A 17498-nucleotide genomic window follows, 5' to 3' on the forward strand; every position below is an offset into this window, starting at 1 on the left:
GGATGTCAAAAGTTAAAAATAAATTATAAGATTGGAGCATGAGAGACAAAGAACTGTGTTGGCTATTTCTTTCAAAATCAACCCCTGTCATATTGTATGCTTTTATTGATAAAAAAAATTAGAATATCACAATCTATTGCAAAACATGTGACTTCTGAAATGCTCGGAAGTGAAGAAAGGGAGAAAAAAAACAAGTCAAAAATGAGAAAGTACTCTAGATGTGTGTATATGTGTCCATGTGTTTTGGGGAATGGAAGAATGCACACACAAATACACACACACACACACACACACACACACATTTTACTCTCTGATAAATGGGGACATGGCTTCCATTTTGCTCCAAAATGGTCAAAGTTGGAGAAGCCCCAGGTTGACCGATTTTTCTTTTGAACAATTCGCTGTTCCCAATTTGTGGTGCTGAATTTCAAAGGAGCTGAGGCTCAGTGACTAAAACTTACAGCTTCTTTTTGTCTTAATTCTGAGCCTAGGTTTAGTGGATAATAACCCTTTATCTTGAGGTGAGAAAGAGAGAAATGAGATTTTAAAAAAGATAACAGTCGGTCATGAGTACTTTCAACGATATACTGTCCAAAGCCATTCATTCCCAAAGATGTATGAATTTGTAAAGCGGGACAACTTGGAAATTCAATTCAATTATACACAACAGAATTTATGCAGAGGATGTGCTATTTACAAAGCTAGAAAGAAAATGCAGTGGGAACAAATGTATCTTTACTGTAAAATAAATTCACTACATCATATAGAATCCAGACTGTGTAGTAGTAATTGTTGTTTAGTCTCTTCCATACCATTAATGCAATAAATCATCATAAATCATCATCATAAATCATTATCATCAACATCATCTCTCTTCTGAAATGAACTGATGGGATCGACCATTTCTACAATATGGATGAGTGAGCGGGGAGCCACTTCAACAACAATCAAATTCGGAGTCTTCTGGATAATACAGGTTAGTTTGTGGGCAATATGCCTATATATACATTTCTCATTATATATCAAATCTCATTTCTGCATAATATATATATATATATATATATATATAAAATCCCCTGTAAATATATTTTTACCTGATGAAGGCCATTTTTTTCTTCTTGAGAGAATTCAGCAACCTTTTATATGGGATAATCTTCTTGGTGACCCATTAAAGCTAGTAATGGTAAAGTTGGATAGTTGACTTTAAGGAACTCTTCTGCTTTTCTCCCAGAGGGACTACAACCTCCACTGCATCTCAGCTGGTAGGGAGTCATGGATATTGTATGCTTAGCTCCTCTGGAGAGATGCCCAGTTGGGGGGATACTATTTAAGGAGGTCATGGATAGGGGTAAAAATAAAAAAAGGAATGCATGAATACATGGTTTGGGGGAAAAAAAGAGATGCTATACTTCCATCTGTATAATGAGATGATGCTTTTCAGGTTCTTTCTCACACAGAATGACCTAAACTGCAAGGGATTATTTTTTTTCCATTGCAGTCACAAGTTTTATTATCTCCCCAAAGGTTCTTGGTTTCTGAGTGGGCTTAGGAAGTGCTGAGGTTAACTTAAGCACAGGGTATTTGGACAGAGCCTATTAATGGAGCTTTCAAAGGAGAGGGGGGGGGGGAGGGAGGGAGGGGGGGAGAGGGAGAGATATAAATGAATTCTTTATTGGCCAAGTGTGATTAGACACACAAGGAATGTGTCTTAGTACATGTGCTCTCGGTGTACATTAAAAGAAAACATACATTTGTCAAGAATCATAAGGTACGACACTTAATGATAGTCATGGGGTACAAATAAGCAATCATACTAGGAAACAGTCAATATAAATCATAAGAATACAAGCAACAAAGTTACAGTCATACAGTCACAAGTGGGAGGGGATGGGTGATAAGGAATGATAAGAAGATTAATAGTAATAATAATGCAGACTTAGTAAATAATTTGACAGTATTGAGGGAATTATTTGTTTGGCAGAGTGATGGCATTCAGGGGGAAAAAGCTGTTCTTGTGTCTAGTTGTTCTAGTGTGCAGTGCTCTATAGGAATTGAAACAATTTATATCCAGGATGTGAAGGGTCTGTAAATATTTTCACAGCCCTCTTTGACTCATGCAGTATACAGGTCCTCAGTGGAAGGCAGGCTGGTAGTAATTGTTTTTTCTGCAGTCCTAATTACTCTCTGAAGTCTGTGTCTGTCCTGTTGGGTTGCAGAATCAAACCAGACAGTTGTAGAGGTGCAGATGACAGACTCAATAATTCCTGTGTAGAACTGTATCAGCAATTCCTTGGACAGTTTGGGCTTTCTAAGTTGGCACAGAAAGAACATTCTTTGTTGTGCTTTTTTGATGATATTTTTGATGTTATTTGTCCATTTTAGATCTTGAGATATGATAGAACCTAGAAATTTGAAGTCTCTACTGTTGATATTGTGCTGTCTAGTATATTCAGAAGGTGATCATGTTGCAGTGAGAGAGAAAAACACAGGGAGATTTGAATGCTATCCATTAACATCAGCTCAATTCACTGTAAAGGAACGAGGCCCTGGATTTATTGCAGCCTTTTGTGAAGAGAGGAAGAGGGGAAGAAGTATGGGAGGAAGTGCTGCAGATGAATGGAACAAATTGATGGCTTGTAGAGGCATTGCGTGCTAGACTGAAGAATTATTCTTTGAATGAGGAAAGCAGGTTATAAAAGCAACCCCATCTCATGTAGTTTATCAAAAAATGAACACCATGTAGAAATAATACTATTTCCTCTCTCTCTGACTTCTCCTGTATACATCAGATGGAACCATTGGCTCTTGCTCTGTATACTTAATATTGAGATTTGTTAATGTCTATTAGTTCTATTTACAAAAACACAGCATCATTGTTACATCAGTGCATGTTGCCCTTGTGATATTATTGTATAGATTCCACTGGCCCCCAAGAAAGCCCAGACAGCCGTGCATAGTGTTTTTCTATCTCTCTAAGCAATCATCACAACAAACTATTTTCTCAACTTGACTGTCTACAGAGAGGTTGGACGATAGGGCCCCTCGTGTACAACCAACATTTGGAAACTTAGACATAGCATAGAGGAAATGGAATGGCAGAGGCTGGTTGGGATGACCTGGGCGTGGCACAAAAGCAACATAGTCACATAAGTAAGAAAAGTCCCTTTAATATCTCCAACTTTGCCCCCAATGTCCAGGTTACCTTTGGCTGGAGAAAAAACTCTCCCAGGAACAGTCTTTAAGTGGAGGAAATTCAGTCTGAAAACAAAGTACATACAAACTGTAAATAAAAATCCACACAAACCACGCTGCAGCAATTAACTTGACAGGGCAGGATAAGGAATTGCAGACCTGAAAGGCCAAAAAAACACACAGTTGGGAAGATGCCAAGAACTCAGATAAGCCTCGACAATAACAGATAACTCATGATTTGCTTCCAACAAGTTGCTGTGCGCAGCTTTCTTTTTTAAACATTGTGTTCCAGCTGCAGCTAATGAAGGGGATCAGGGCCCTTTCCTCCCCCATAAGCCATGCAACTCACATTGCTCTCTTCTCCGTTCCTCCCTGCGTGCCCTAGGATGAAGAGGGGGTGGGTCTGAGTCTTCCTCTGAATTCACTCTCCCTTGCTCTACCTCTTCCCTGGTCTGCACAGCCAGACTGTGCCCTTCCCCAGTTTCTTCCAAAGCCAATGGAGCCACACTCCCACTTCCTGTCAGCTGCTCGGCCTCCCCCTCTGAATCAGATTCCAATAGGGGCATGACACCGGTCTTGGGTGATCTATGAAGCTCCTAGTTGAACATGCCTCCACAGTCCCTGTTCATCACATGATTGATTCCAGAAGAGAAGGCTTGACTTTGGAGGAAAACATGACATAGGCATTGAACAACTGAGAAAAAAGCCAATTATGGTTACCTAAAAATAATTGTACCCAGACAATACAGTTTGATTGAAATGGATTTTTTTTTATATTTTATATTAATAACCCAAATAAAACTCTAAAGAGAGAGAGAGAGAGAGAGAGAAAAGTTGGGATGGGTGGGGACACACATAGACACAGACAGACAGACACAGACACACACAAATATGTGTATACACACACACAAGTATATATATCCTAATGAAGCATCCTTCCATCCTTAATTGTTACCAAGGTAATGACCCCAAGCCAGCCATCTTTAATTAACTTTGAACAGATCTCCCAAAATGAGATTCTCAGCAAATTGCTTGCCATACCTCTCAGACATGAAGCAACATCTGCAGATCCCACCCAGCCTGTCCTTATCTGTTGGCAAAATAGTCATCTCAGTGTCCTGAACACGGAGAGTGATGCTCTCATTTTAGGTCAACCCTGATCTTTCCTTGGTTCCCATTCCTTCTACGCTCATTGCTGTTTCTCCCCTAACAACAGAGGGCATCTTGTGCACAGAATATCCCTTTCTCCCAGGAAGAAAATCAGCTCTTAACAGGGCCACCAGTGTGAGGAAGTTGGCAGTAGTAACAATGGGTCAGAAAGTGTTTCATTTTATGAACTCCAGAAGGAAACGCTCATCTGGGCATGCTAATTTTGTTCCTGCTAAGCTCACAATGGAGAAATATCCACACATTTCCACCCAGATTTCAGCGACTGCCAGAAAGCTATTTTGCAGAGTCCTTCAGAGGAAAGGCAGGCCTCGTTGTTGCTTAGCAACTGCCAGGCTCAAGTACATCCAGGTCATTCCAAAGGGCTTGATGACTATATTGTAATGATTGCTGGGGCAACCTCTTTATCATGTTGTCCCCTGCTTCTTGGCCAAATGGCTGCCATTTGTTTGGGAGCCACAAACAAGGCAGGCTTTTGACACCTAGTTCTGCTGCATTGAGAGGAAAGGATTGTAGAGAAAGAACATGGACTCAGAGGAGGACATGGAAACCAGGAACTCATTCCAGGAGGAAACATTTCTCTTGGATCTCCCTAGCAGCTCTCATACTGTTGAATGAAAGAGACTTTGCTTTGGAATCCCTTTCAAAGAGAAGAAGGTGTGGTTGAAATATCTGCGGGATGAGTGTGTGGTAACTCCTTCTCCTATATTTTATGTCAAAGCCCTTTCCTCTATTGTGCAGCTTCACAGGTTTCCTATCCTTCTAATAAAGCTTGAAGGCAGAATACTGGAGAAACCCCTATACTTTGTCTTCCCAGTAGAGAAGGCTTCAGAGGGGGAAAGAGATGTAAGCCCAGCAAACCTGGAAACCTAGGGAAAGAACATTTTTGATACTCCAGAGCAGATTTCGGCACCCTTTTGGTCAAGGTCATTTGGTGGACTTGGGACTCCTAAGCTAACTAACATGTACATTTGATTGTTTTTTGGAACAACAGTGAAAAGATGGAGCAAAATCCTTCCTCAATGGAAAGAGATGGGTCAGATGCCCAATGCTACTTGACTATAAGAAATGGCATTTGGGTGAAATATTATTTTGGGGTGTTGTTTGTACCTACACCAGAGGAAATGGAGCACCAGCAATGAATGCGGTAGTAGAAAGCTTGGTCGTATATTTTAGGCAGAAACTAAAGGCTTATAGTTAAGAGTTACTAAACAGTCTAACCTCTTAAGGATGACATTTGCCATCATGCAATCGAAGATCTTATTGGTGACCTACAGAAGATGTATGATTTGACAAGCATGCTATTTATCTCCTGTACATGGCACAGAGGGGGCACTTGTCCAGAGCTGAATATTCTGGGCTCTGTAAGGTTGCATTCCCACTGCATGATCATTCCAAAAGCTGATGTGCAATTTTTAATTTTTTAGGTTGTGGTCATTCAATGCACTTAACTTGAAACTCAAATGCTCCATTGCCAATGTCTACATCTTACAGTAAACAACCAAACATCTTGGGTTCATTCAACTTGCTAAGCCAGAAAAAAAAGCTAACCAATGTTTATGCTATTTGCTACTAGGTTGTGTAAGTAACCTGGTCAAGCAAGTTGTGTGAACACAGCCTTAATGGGATAGAAGGGGTAAACAGTTGTATACTTCATTGGGGAGAGAGACTGTTTACTTTTAATTAAATGTAAATCCAGTGAAACCAAAGTTAGGTTTTGTCCTGCCACTACTTGTTATATTTTGGAGCATGCTCCAAAATAAATAGCTCAGCTCTTGGATCAGAAAAAAAAACTTGTGTCCCCCACCCCATCTAGCCCAAAATGTTTGGGGTCCACCTGCTGTTTATGTCCCTCCCTTCGCAAAACCGCTGAGATCTTTTATGAACTGACTTGATGGCAGAAGGAGGAGAGGCCAAGAACGTGGTAGAAGGCTGGTCAGTTTGTTCATCCTACAATGGAGTCCTTGACCAAGCACAATTTACTCCCCTTGTCCCCCTCTCCCTTAGGAAAGATGACCTTACTGGGTTTGCTTTCATTGTGGGCACTTCATAAAGATGCTGTGAGTTGGGAAGATAAAGAGGAAGGGGGGAGGGCAATTGAAAGCCAATTACGAAGCAGTAAACTGCTCCAGCCCTTACTGTTCATTAAGCAAGCACAAAGCAAATTTAGTTTAGAGGTTGGAAGGGTGGTGGCGTATTTTTCCCTCCTCCAAAGTAGATGGGGCTGGAGAGAAATGTTTAAAAGATGTCCTTGGCTTGGAAAGCCTGGACCATTAAAAGGGGATGCAGAAGTAATGAAAACAACTGCTTCTATCAAGTCTAACACTGCTGCCTCTCGATTTATTGATATATTTTCATTTCAGAAATATGATCTTTTGCATATTTACCTTCTTGGAAAAAAAAACAAAACAAAACAGCTCCAGGCCAGACTGTTTCCTTTTCTCTTTTTCCAAACTACTGAAGAGAAGCAAGAGAAGTTCCTGTATCTTCATTCCAAAAGAACAGAGCAGCATTTAGAACTTCCAAAGGCTATGCAAAGTGTTAATTAAATGTAATGTGCATCTCTCTCTCTCCCTCCCTCCCTCCCCCCCTCTTTTAATAGGGGTTGGTCAGAAAGAAATAGACTCAGCTTTGAAAAAAGAACAGTGTAGCTTATCCAGGGAAAAAAGACTTGGGAAAACATAGTATAATTTCATAAACAACTTTTGCAACTACACTGAGAATCTTTTCTGTGTTTTTCACCCCTACCAATTCTACTTAGTTTAATGCAAAAGAGTAGCTTGCTTTCAAAATGTGTTCAAACGTATTTCTGTATGAAATTCTCTTGAGTGAAATGAAGACAAGTTCTTGGTTAGCATTCTCTCTGGCTCCCATAACTTTCCAGCTTTATACACCTTTCTTCAGTCCCCAATTTTGAGGAGGAATTTTCACTTATGGATTTGCTTTGACAATTCGGGAAAAAACATGCTTTTGGGAAGCATGTTGGAGAGGTTCTCCTTTCTCTGCAAACAACCTTTGAACAAACTCTACAGCCCTACAAACTCTGTCCACAAATTTAGCAGAAGATTTCAAAAAGTCATTGTGGTCACTACTGATATTGCCCATTAAGGCCAACTGAATTTCTTTTCTAGCATTTGCTTCCATGATGGACAAGTGAACACCAATATCTAGAATTTTACTGGATTTGTTTCTAGAGGTAATTCACTGCAATCATGACTAGTAGTTGTGGATAATCTTATTCTTCAGTGAGCTATGTAAGAATTGTCCCAAAGATGCTTTTTCAAAAGGCAGCTGGACTTCCTTTGTTTTTTCTTGGAGATGTTTTGCTTCTCATCCAAGAAACTTCTTCAGTTCTGACTGGATGGTGGAGAATGGAAAGATTTATATTTCTTGCACTCATCTGGTTGCTAGCATTCCCTCTCATTGCATCCAGTCAGAACTGAAAAAGCTTCTTGGATGAGAATTGAAACATCTTCCAGCAAAAACAAAGAAAGTCCAGTTGCCTTTTGAAAAAAGCACCTATTGAGAATCTCCATAGACACCAAACAGAATTAAGACTAATCAATGCCCTGTGGCTGAATTCTACTCAGGATGCAGAAATATTACCTTTTGTTTTTTTAAAATTCCCCATTATTCCTTTTTTATTTTTCCACTAACGGATCACTGAAAGCATCACTGATGCAGTGACATTACTGGAGAAGATGGATGAAAGCTGAAAGCTGGATATTTGTGCGTTTTGGTTTGTTAATTTCTTCTGAATAGATGAGTTAAGCCAACCAGAGGAATATGCCTTTATTTTGGAACTTGCTCTCTGTGTGCATGCCTGGTATTGATTTAAGTCTGAATTTGATCATCTTACATCCTGGAAAAGAATCATTTCTCCTATGTTGGTGTAGTTCTTCATTTTACCATAATATAAACCCCTAAATATTTTTCCTCTCTTTAAAGCAATTGCATATAGAAGTGACATTAGCTTTGCTAGAGAGTTTCAAATAAACCAAACAAATCAAGCAGAGAATGTCACTTTAAGTATGTATCAGTTGATCATCACAATCTTGTGTTACATTCTCTATGGTCTGTGCCTTACGATATAATCAAATCCATACATTTCCAGATTACAGATCTCCAGGAATTTGTGAATGTGCAAAACACAATTATTCATGCACATCACCACAGGAAAGGATGGCCAAAGATTCCCCCCATAATAAACAGAGTTTTCTAAAAATAGAATAAGATACATTGAACACCCACAATGTAGCAATAAATTCTTTCAACGTCAGTCAAAATGTTATTGTCACTGATTTTTTTAAATGAAAACGAAGGGAGGGGAAGCAAGACAAAGAGAACATAAACAATCTCAACAAGATAGTAGTATCTTTAAATGCTCCAGTAGGCAATATTTTGAATGGTTGTTTTAAACATCTAATTTACCTTTCACAAAACCAAAGAAAACTTCAATAATAATGGATATATCTCCAATATATGTATATATTATAATAAATCGTTTCTGCCATTTCATTCAGAAAGGGCCATCAAACAACTGTCAAACCAGACAGCAATGTTAAGTTGCAGGAAAATGTATCACTGGGGGAAAAATAACATAGGGTTTTGCAGCGTTTGATGCATTTCAAGGCTAACATTGATCAAAGGTGCAATTATATCTTCAAGTGATGACTTAGCTTTTTTTCCAGATGATGATTTTGATGATCAGCTACAGAAGACAAAACAGCCACATATATTAATAGTTGTGTAAACACAGTTAATAGAGAGGCAGTCTGATTCAGGTAAGGCAACAGGCTAGAACCCAGGAGTCTGTGAGTTCTGTGAGCACTTTAGAAATGAAACAGCTGGGTGATTTTGGGCCAGTCCTTCTTTCTGAGCCTTAGGAAAACCACTTCTGAAAAATGTCATCAAGAAAATTGCAAGGAGTTTTCCAGACAGTCACCAGAAGTCAAAATTGACTTGAAATTGGGTATGTGCACACACCTACACACACACCTACACACTCACATACACACACACATACACACACACACACACAGAGAGAATGCAGAAGAGGAAGATGCCTTGGGACTTCCATGCACAAGGGGCACCACCTGGTTTGTGCTGCAGTCCCACATCTTAAACAAATTTGAATGTGTGGTGATGGGTTACCATATCTAAGGCAATTATTTATGTCCCTAAGCCAGCAGTCACTACTGGCAATAGCAGGCATGGGGAGCAGAGTCCTTGAAGTGATTCTTGAGTGTTTAACTTCTGAAATTTTTCCAGATTGAATTGGAAAATTCGCTTCTCTCATCTAGAATTTTAACTTTCCACAGTGCCTCTTACAGACGAAACAAGCTGCCCATTGCAGTTTCAAATCTGCACATCTTTTAATTCTCCTTTTTCTGGCCATAAATTTAATGCTCGACTTTCTGGCCATAAATTCCGTTCATCTCATTTCTGCATGGGCTGAGACTTTGCTGTAGTTCACTGTGAGATTTCTAGGTATTGTACTGCATACTGAGGGGCATGTGCCTCTGTGTACATTTTTTTGTCCTCAAGCATCCATAATATAACCATTGTATGTCGTTTTCATGAACGTAGACCTGCTTGGGTCAACCCAAAGTAATGCTCAGGTTCAATCTGATTGGTGAATTGCATTGCAAGGTTTGGAGAAGGGAATAATTCCATTTCGCTCATTACTGGTTGGAAACAGCAGTCACAATTTTAAGATGGATGGTGCAATTTCCTCTTTTAACCCTGTGAAATTGTTCTTGTGGAGCAAGTGAAAGCAATTGTTTTTGCTTTCTTTAGACAGCTCTTTTACTTTCTGGAACCTCCTTCTCTCTCTTTTGCCAGATTTCTCTGTTTATATATATATATATATATATATATATATATATATATATATAAATAAAACTCAGCTGTACAGTTCACAGGTGGATTTTCCCTCCTTAAGTGAATGCACACAGTCAGGGGAATGAATGATTTATTTGGGGATGAATGTGAATTTTAATTGCACAGAAATAATAAACCTACTCAAAACACCAAAATCAATAAATGAAACCAAAGCACGAACTGATTCTATAATATACTGATTCTATAATATACAATGGTCAGGTAATTGCTGATTATACAATGTCAACCAAGCCAATACTTAGCAGCCAAGGGAGGTAAGTAAACCTGTCCTTTCTCAACTCAAAATTGTCAAATTAAAATTTCATGTAATACACGTGTGGCACTCTGAAGCAGCGAAGTTCGAAATATGAGGTGATTGCAGTTATCCTAGGAATAAGGAAGCTCTAGAAAAGAAGTATTTATTCAATGCCATGGAAAAAATAATAATTCCACAAACAACAAAACACAACCAAATATTTATAAAATATTAAAAGGGAAAATATATAGCTAGTGCTTTATGACATGGAAAATAATCTACCAAATTTTATTGATAGCCAAAGTTTCCTTACAGGCATCATGACCAAACAATATTTTCCAAGCTTTGCCCCACCAACCCACAATTAGACTATTGTAGATTTATCTGCTATTAGAACATTTTGAAAGAATTATCATATAGCCAGGGCTATGTATAGAAGACAGATTAGAAAAAACCAGCAGATTCTATTATTTGGTATGAAAATGTACTGGGTTTTTTCCTTCCTTCCTTCCTTCCTTCCTTCCTTCCTTCCTTCCTTCCTTCCTTCCTTCCTTCCTTCCTTCCTTCCTTCCTCCCTCCCTCCCTCCCTCCCTCCCTCCCCCCCTCCCTCATACTTGTCAAAATACATATAGAGGTTTACTAAATCTCGAAAGTGAAGGAATCCACTCTCCAGCAACGCAGGAATTTAATTTTATGGGCAGTTGGTGCACCCATTTCCTCTAATTATCCATAACAGTTTGGAATGCTACAAAATGAGTTTTAGTAGACACCAGGCAGAGTGACAATTTAAAACAAGAACCATCATAAAAGCCAATATATTTGTGCAACATTTCAAAACAAATTAAGCTGTTTTATCTTTAACAAATTAAATGTTTTATCTTTTTTTACCAGTTTTGTAATCTTCACAGTGGTCTTTAAGGCTAAGCAATCTTATTTTCCTTTTGTTGTGGGATAACTGAAGGAGTGAAGGGTGAGTGGGAGCGACTCTTCAAAAAATTCTTTCAGAATTCATAACAGAAGCAATAACTGACTTGCCACCTCCTGGATATATCACTGAGTCATCAAATTTAATCAGTCCATTTCAGGGAAAATGAACTGAATGGAACAGTTGAATTTATTTTTGATGTCACTTTTTCCAAAAAAGCCCAAACAAACAGCCTCACAGTTCCCGGTGTACAAAAGGAGTGCGAGTTGCTGTTATCCTTCAGCTATAGATGTAGTCCAGCAATGGTTGGAAAGAGAGAAAGCATAACTTTCAAAGGTAGAAGAGCAGGACTCACCCAAGACAGTTGGGAGTCTAAGATACAGCAATAAATATTGACTTCTCAAATCAAGTTCTAAAGTTCTCCAGCACAGGACTTGAGACAAGACATTCTGTAAGTGTGTTGCTCTCTGACTTTTGTCTTCCTCTGGAAGGAACACCCCAATTGATACTGCTCGTTCTTTGTATCTCAGATTAATTACTCGAGGCAGTGACTGATGGAAGGACTAACCATGGATAGCAGCACAGGTATCTGCTTTGCAGAAGGTGTGCAATCCTACTTTATAATACTATTTTAGGACTTTCAAGCATACCTATATATCAGAATTAGAGGACTATGGAAACATGAACCATAATTGGTTTATCTAATTCAGCAATGAAGCACTTATGACCCTCCAATTCTGGCTGAATGATAACTCCTGACAATAGCTCAACATTGATCATGCTGCCTGAGAGATGCTGGGAGTTATCATTCAATAATACCAGAAGAATCTCTGCTTCTCCACCTCTTGATGGCAGCTCCCCAGGCTTATAAACCATCGATTTCCTTCTACCCCCACCCCAATCCTGGAGAAGCTGAGAACAGAGCTGGAGCCCTTCTGCATGAAAAGCAGATGCTCTCTGACTTGGTTATGGCTGTTTCCCAACCAGACCTTTTGAAACTGGATGCTTTGTCCCAGCCTTAGCATAAGAATGGTGTCTGAATCTGTGTAATCTGTCACATACACTGTAACGGCCAAACAGGTCCAGGCAAGCATGCCTCTTGGTTTGTCTTTCTATTAATTTCTTTTTTCAAGTAATGTTCTGCTGCACTACCATCTAGCGGTGAACATTCAGTCTTGCTAAGGATCTTGTCTCTAAAAGCCAGCATAGAGGCTGACAGCCAGAGAGATCAATCAGAATAGAGCTGGAAGGGACCTTGGAGGTCTTCTAGTCCAACCACCTGCTCAAGCAGAAGACCCTATACCATATCAGGCAACTGGTTGGCCAGTCTCTTCTTAAAAACCTCCAGTGATGGAGCACCCACAACTTCTTGTGGCAAGCCATTTCACTGGTTAATTGTCCTCACTGTTAGGAAGTTTCTCCTTAATTCCAGGTTGCTTCTCTCCTTGATTAGCTTCCATCCATTGTTTCTTGTCCTGCCCTCTGGGGCTTTGGAAAACCATCTTCTTTGAGGCAGCCTCTCAAATACTGGAATACTGCTATAATGTCACCCCTAGTCCTTCTTTTCTCTAGATGATCCAAACCCAAATTCTTCATATGTTTTTGTCTCCAGGTCTTTATTCATCTTAGTTGCTCTTCTCTTTTCCAAAGTCTCCACATCTGTTTTGTAATGTAGTGTCCAAACCTGGATGCAGTATTCCAAGTGTGGTCTTAACTGGTGATGGATTTGGCTGAGTCTTCACTCAACAATGGAGCTTGCTGGATGAGTTTTGACTTGTCACTCCTCTCTTTACAGAAATGATCTTCATACACTGTATTTTTCCATGAGTTCTCAGAAAAACAGAAATTTAATTTAAATGATGATGATGGCAGTGGTGGTGGATGATAAGTGCATCAATCTATTAGTGCCATCTCACTGCATATCCTCCAGATAAACTGATCTTCACCTTTCATATTTCCAGTTCACCTGATCAAAAATCACAAGAGTCAATCCAATGAATTTGGAACACAGGTAGTTGGGAGAATGCTGCCTTGTGCAACCCTTCACTGCAGCCCCCCATTCTTATGCATGCCTGATTCTCTTGAACCAACCAGAATATCAGTCAATTGTTTCATGTGTTGCAACCCTCTAAACCTGTGATGGTGAACCTATGGCATGCATGCCACAGGTGGCACACAGAGCCATTTGTGCAGGCATGCAAGCACCAGCCAAACTTATCTGCGCTGTGCATGTGCACATCTCCCAGCTGATTTTTGGTTCGATTGAGACTGTTTTCACCCTCCCAGAGGCTTGAGGGAAGCCTCTGCAGCCTTGGGAGGCCGAAAAATGGGCTTCCAGAAACACCAGAAGTGCCAAAACGGGCCTATTTTCAGCCTTCTGAGGCTCCAGAGGCTTCCCTCGAGCTTCCAGGAGAGCGAAAACAGCCTCACCCAAGCTCCAGAGGCCACCCAGAAGCTGAAAACGGGCACTTCCAGTATTTCTGAAAGGCCCATTTTTCAGCCTCCTGAGGCTGCAGAGGCTTCCTTCAAGCCTTGGGAGGGCAAAAATGGCCTCAAACACTGGGAGATGTACAGTGCAGGTAAGGGGGTGCGGGTGTTGCACGTGCATGCACAGGGGGGCAGGGCGCATTACATTGTTGATGCTGGCATGTGAGTGTGCACGCGCTATTTCACTCGTGCACACTTTTGGCACACCAGAACAAAAAGGTTCACCATCACTGCTCTAAACAAGTTCCAAGGGACTCACTTACTACTGCTTGATCTCTCCTTAGGAATGAAGCCCCAAGAATATTTGCGTTTGTTTACAAATGTACTAGTTGAGGAGCTCAATACTAGTTGAGGATGAAGAAGGTATTGGGTTTACAGTTAGGAGAAAGTTAGCTTTCCCCTAACTGCAAACCCAGTTCGTTCTTCATCAATGTTAGATTCATTATTGATCTATTAATTTATGAATATTCATTCATTACAACCAAGGGACATATTTGTAATGGTTGATAGTACCCCTTTTTAAGGCAAGAGATGCTACAGTACATTATGTATTATGCATATGTGTGTATATGTGTATGTATATGTGTGCGTGTAGGTTTTATTTTAAAGCCATATGTCTTTTTTACTGAAATAGTTTTATTATTATCTTTCTATCTTAATTTGTTTTTATGGAATTTTATAAATCATTTGGAAATAAATTAAAAATGCTCCAGAATTCCAATCTCATCCCCGTCCTCCTCAGAACCACTATCACTGTTATTTCAGTATTTTGGCAAGTCTGAAACAGACCTGATATATTTTGGGAAACTTACATTATTTAAAAAAAACACAATCACAACAAGAATCCAAAGGAATCTGGCAACACCTTTTCTGACAAATACACTATATTAAATATAAACTCTTTTATTTTTATTTTTGGTTACCATAGATGAACATGGCTCTCCTTGTATAAAGTCAAGAATCAGTGACTGGAAGAGATCACAGAAGATCATCCAGCTGCACTTTCAAGCACAGCCTGGAGTACTCTTTTCTACTTGTTCCCTTTTCTGCAACAAAGTTGGATTAGGGTTGTTGTGTTTTTAAAGTCTTTCATATTTTGGGGGTGAGGGGTTGGAGATGTTTGAATCTGAATCTGCTGTACAGTTACTTATCCTTCTACTTCAATCCTTCAGTTGAAAGGCATCCCTTATTATACTGTGAGCAGCCATTTTGTAAATAGAAAAGTGTGATGAATAATTTCAATAAACAATTCTAGAAAACAAATGGAAAATATTATTAAAGTTGGTCACACGGCCAGGTGTTTAAGTTGAATTTGGCATTTTTAATCCACCGATCAAGTCCTTCCCAAAGACCTGGGGTACACAGATGTTGTTTGATGGTATTAAAGGTATCATTGCAGGATGTAAGCTGTACCATGTAAAGCTGCCTTTTGCTATTGACTGAGAGGGATTTTGTAAATGCCAATGGCATTCATTAAAGGTATTATTATTATTATTATTATTATTATTATTATTGATGATTTTGGCTTCTTCAAGCCAATTTTTGAATCCTGGGGACTCAAAATGAGCAAATCCCTTTGATTTTCTTGTCAAGAATTTTAGCAGTGGCTTGCCATGGCCTCCACCTTCCTAGGGCTAAGAGTAAGCGACTGGCCTGAGGTCACCCAGCTGGCTTTGTACCTAAGGTGGGACTAGAACTCACAGTTGTCCAGTTTTCAGCCCGATGCCTTGTCTTTTTTGAACTGGATGCTTCCATTTCAGCTTCCATGCCACATCACCTTGGGAACTTATCTATCCATACCCCCAATATTATCAGATACATTTCTATAAGGGACAGAGAAGCCTCAGGAAAATCGAAGAATTGAGATGTGCCCAACCAGGCAGCAACCAGGATGGAACCTAAGCACCCACAGATTTCTGTTTGTCCCTCTGATGTTGTGGATGGCTATGTTGCATGACAACCATTCACAGCTTTTCTTTTATTAAAAATAAGAAATGGGGGAGAAAACAATTCTCTTTGATGCTCACCACCCCATGCCATGTTACCAGCCTCATTTTTCTGATGCTACGACAGGTCAGTGGGCGCTTATGTAGAGGTGCCAGCTGGTATACACAACCATGATTATCATGGCCAGTGATTGCAAAGGTTTCTCTCTCTGGAGGGCAGGGCGAGTTGACACAGTGAGTTCTTTGTTTGTCCCGGCCCTCCTGCCTGTCACAGCACTAGTTGTTGGCATTCCTAACCATCTTTCACAGAACAGAGGGACTTTGTAGGGGGTGGGGGGTGGGGGTGGGGAGCTGCCTTGGAATTTTAATGTGCTGGGGGTTTTGTGTTCTCTTCCTCCAATCTGGTAGTTCATGACCATGCAGAGTTTGCATCCCTTAATGCGCGAGGTAAATAAATAAATGGCACAATCTTTTCTCAATGCAAAATGGAAGCAGGGAAGAGGAGGAGGAGGAGGAGGAGGAGGAAGGGGGCAGTGGAAGCTCAGGAGCTCTCAATACACAGAAGGGCTTTGTATACCCAAATTCAAGTTTGTTTTTTAACACGCTGCATGCCCCTTCATGCCAGAGAAAGGGAAGGCTCAGGAAGGGGGAAGGGGGTTTAGTAGATCAGGAAGAAGGAAATGAACGAATGAGGCCCTTCTCTTCATTAAGAAAAGTATCTTTGATAGGTCTGCTGTAGATCTTAGTTGCTTCATGAAAGGAAAATAAGTAAGGCAGGGTGAACTTGGATAATTTTATTGTTAGTAGGCACCTTATCACATTGCTTTGTTTTTCACTTAGTTCTATGCCCAGTCTTTAGACTATCCTAAATATTCAAAATATCTATGTTATCTTGACAGGAATTAATCCTTTTTGAATTCAGGGGCCTTTTAAAAAAAGAATTATTTACCTATCTCACTTTTTCTTGCCTAAAATCTACCAGGAACACCTTTCCCATTAAAAAAAAAAAAATCACTAGTACTATATTTTAGGGTAGACCATAACCTGGAATTAGAGAGTTGGTGATTCAGAAAGCATTCAGCCACTATCCATCCTATGAAGACATAATATGATTTACCGACTTGATCCTTGTGTGCTCTGTGAATGTAGTGATTGTGTTTAGCTTAGGGTTTAGCACATTGAATGAAGGCAACCTTTGAAAGAGAGATGGGCCCAAGGTCACCACTGATTAAAATCCTTAAGAGGGGAGCTACAGTGCCTCAGAATGCAGTGGTTTCTTTCTGCCTTCCTTTCTGACATCAGATGCAACTTCGGTGGTTCAGCTGAGTTCTTTTCTTTGAGAATGGTGGAGTCGTGGTCAGATCAAGGCGCATTGCCAAGATAAAACTGATTGACATTATATATTTATGATCAATAAATGAAAAAACCCACCCAGTTAATGAAGCATAATTCACTACAAATATCCAGCTTACTTATAATTGATCTATTAGGAGCATATCATAATTTTATTTAGTCATCAAATGCAAAGTTTACCTTTTTAAAAATAGAACATTCCCTTTCCTCCACATTTTCTAACACCATAACTCTACATAGTAGGTGGAATGAGAGAAAATTACTGCCCTCAAATCATCTAGGGAACTTT

General features: G+C 39.8%; 1 long non-coding RNA gene across 1 annotated transcript in view; it reads left to right on the plus strand.

The window, feature by feature from the left end:
- The window catches only part of LOC148124725 (uncharacterized), a 54125-nt gene extending 38742 nt beyond the window's left edge, over positions 1–15383 (plus strand). Inside the window, exons 2-3 of the long non-coding RNA XR_015745106.1 lie at positions 9051–9143; positions 14839–15383. This is a non-coding gene — a long non-coding RNA (uncharacterized LOC148124725). The remainder of the gene's footprint in view (positions 1–9050; positions 9144–14838) is intronic.
- The last annotated feature ends 2115 nt before the right edge of the window (positions 15384–17498 follow it).

Source organism: Pseudonaja textilis, chromosome 13, assembly GCF_049901715.1.
Source record: "Pseudonaja textilis isolate UNSWEBS1 chromosome 13, rPseTex1.2, whole genome shotgun sequence".
NCBI classification, from domain to species: domain Eukaryota; kingdom Metazoa; phylum Chordata; class Lepidosauria; order Squamata; family Elapidae; genus Pseudonaja; species Pseudonaja textilis.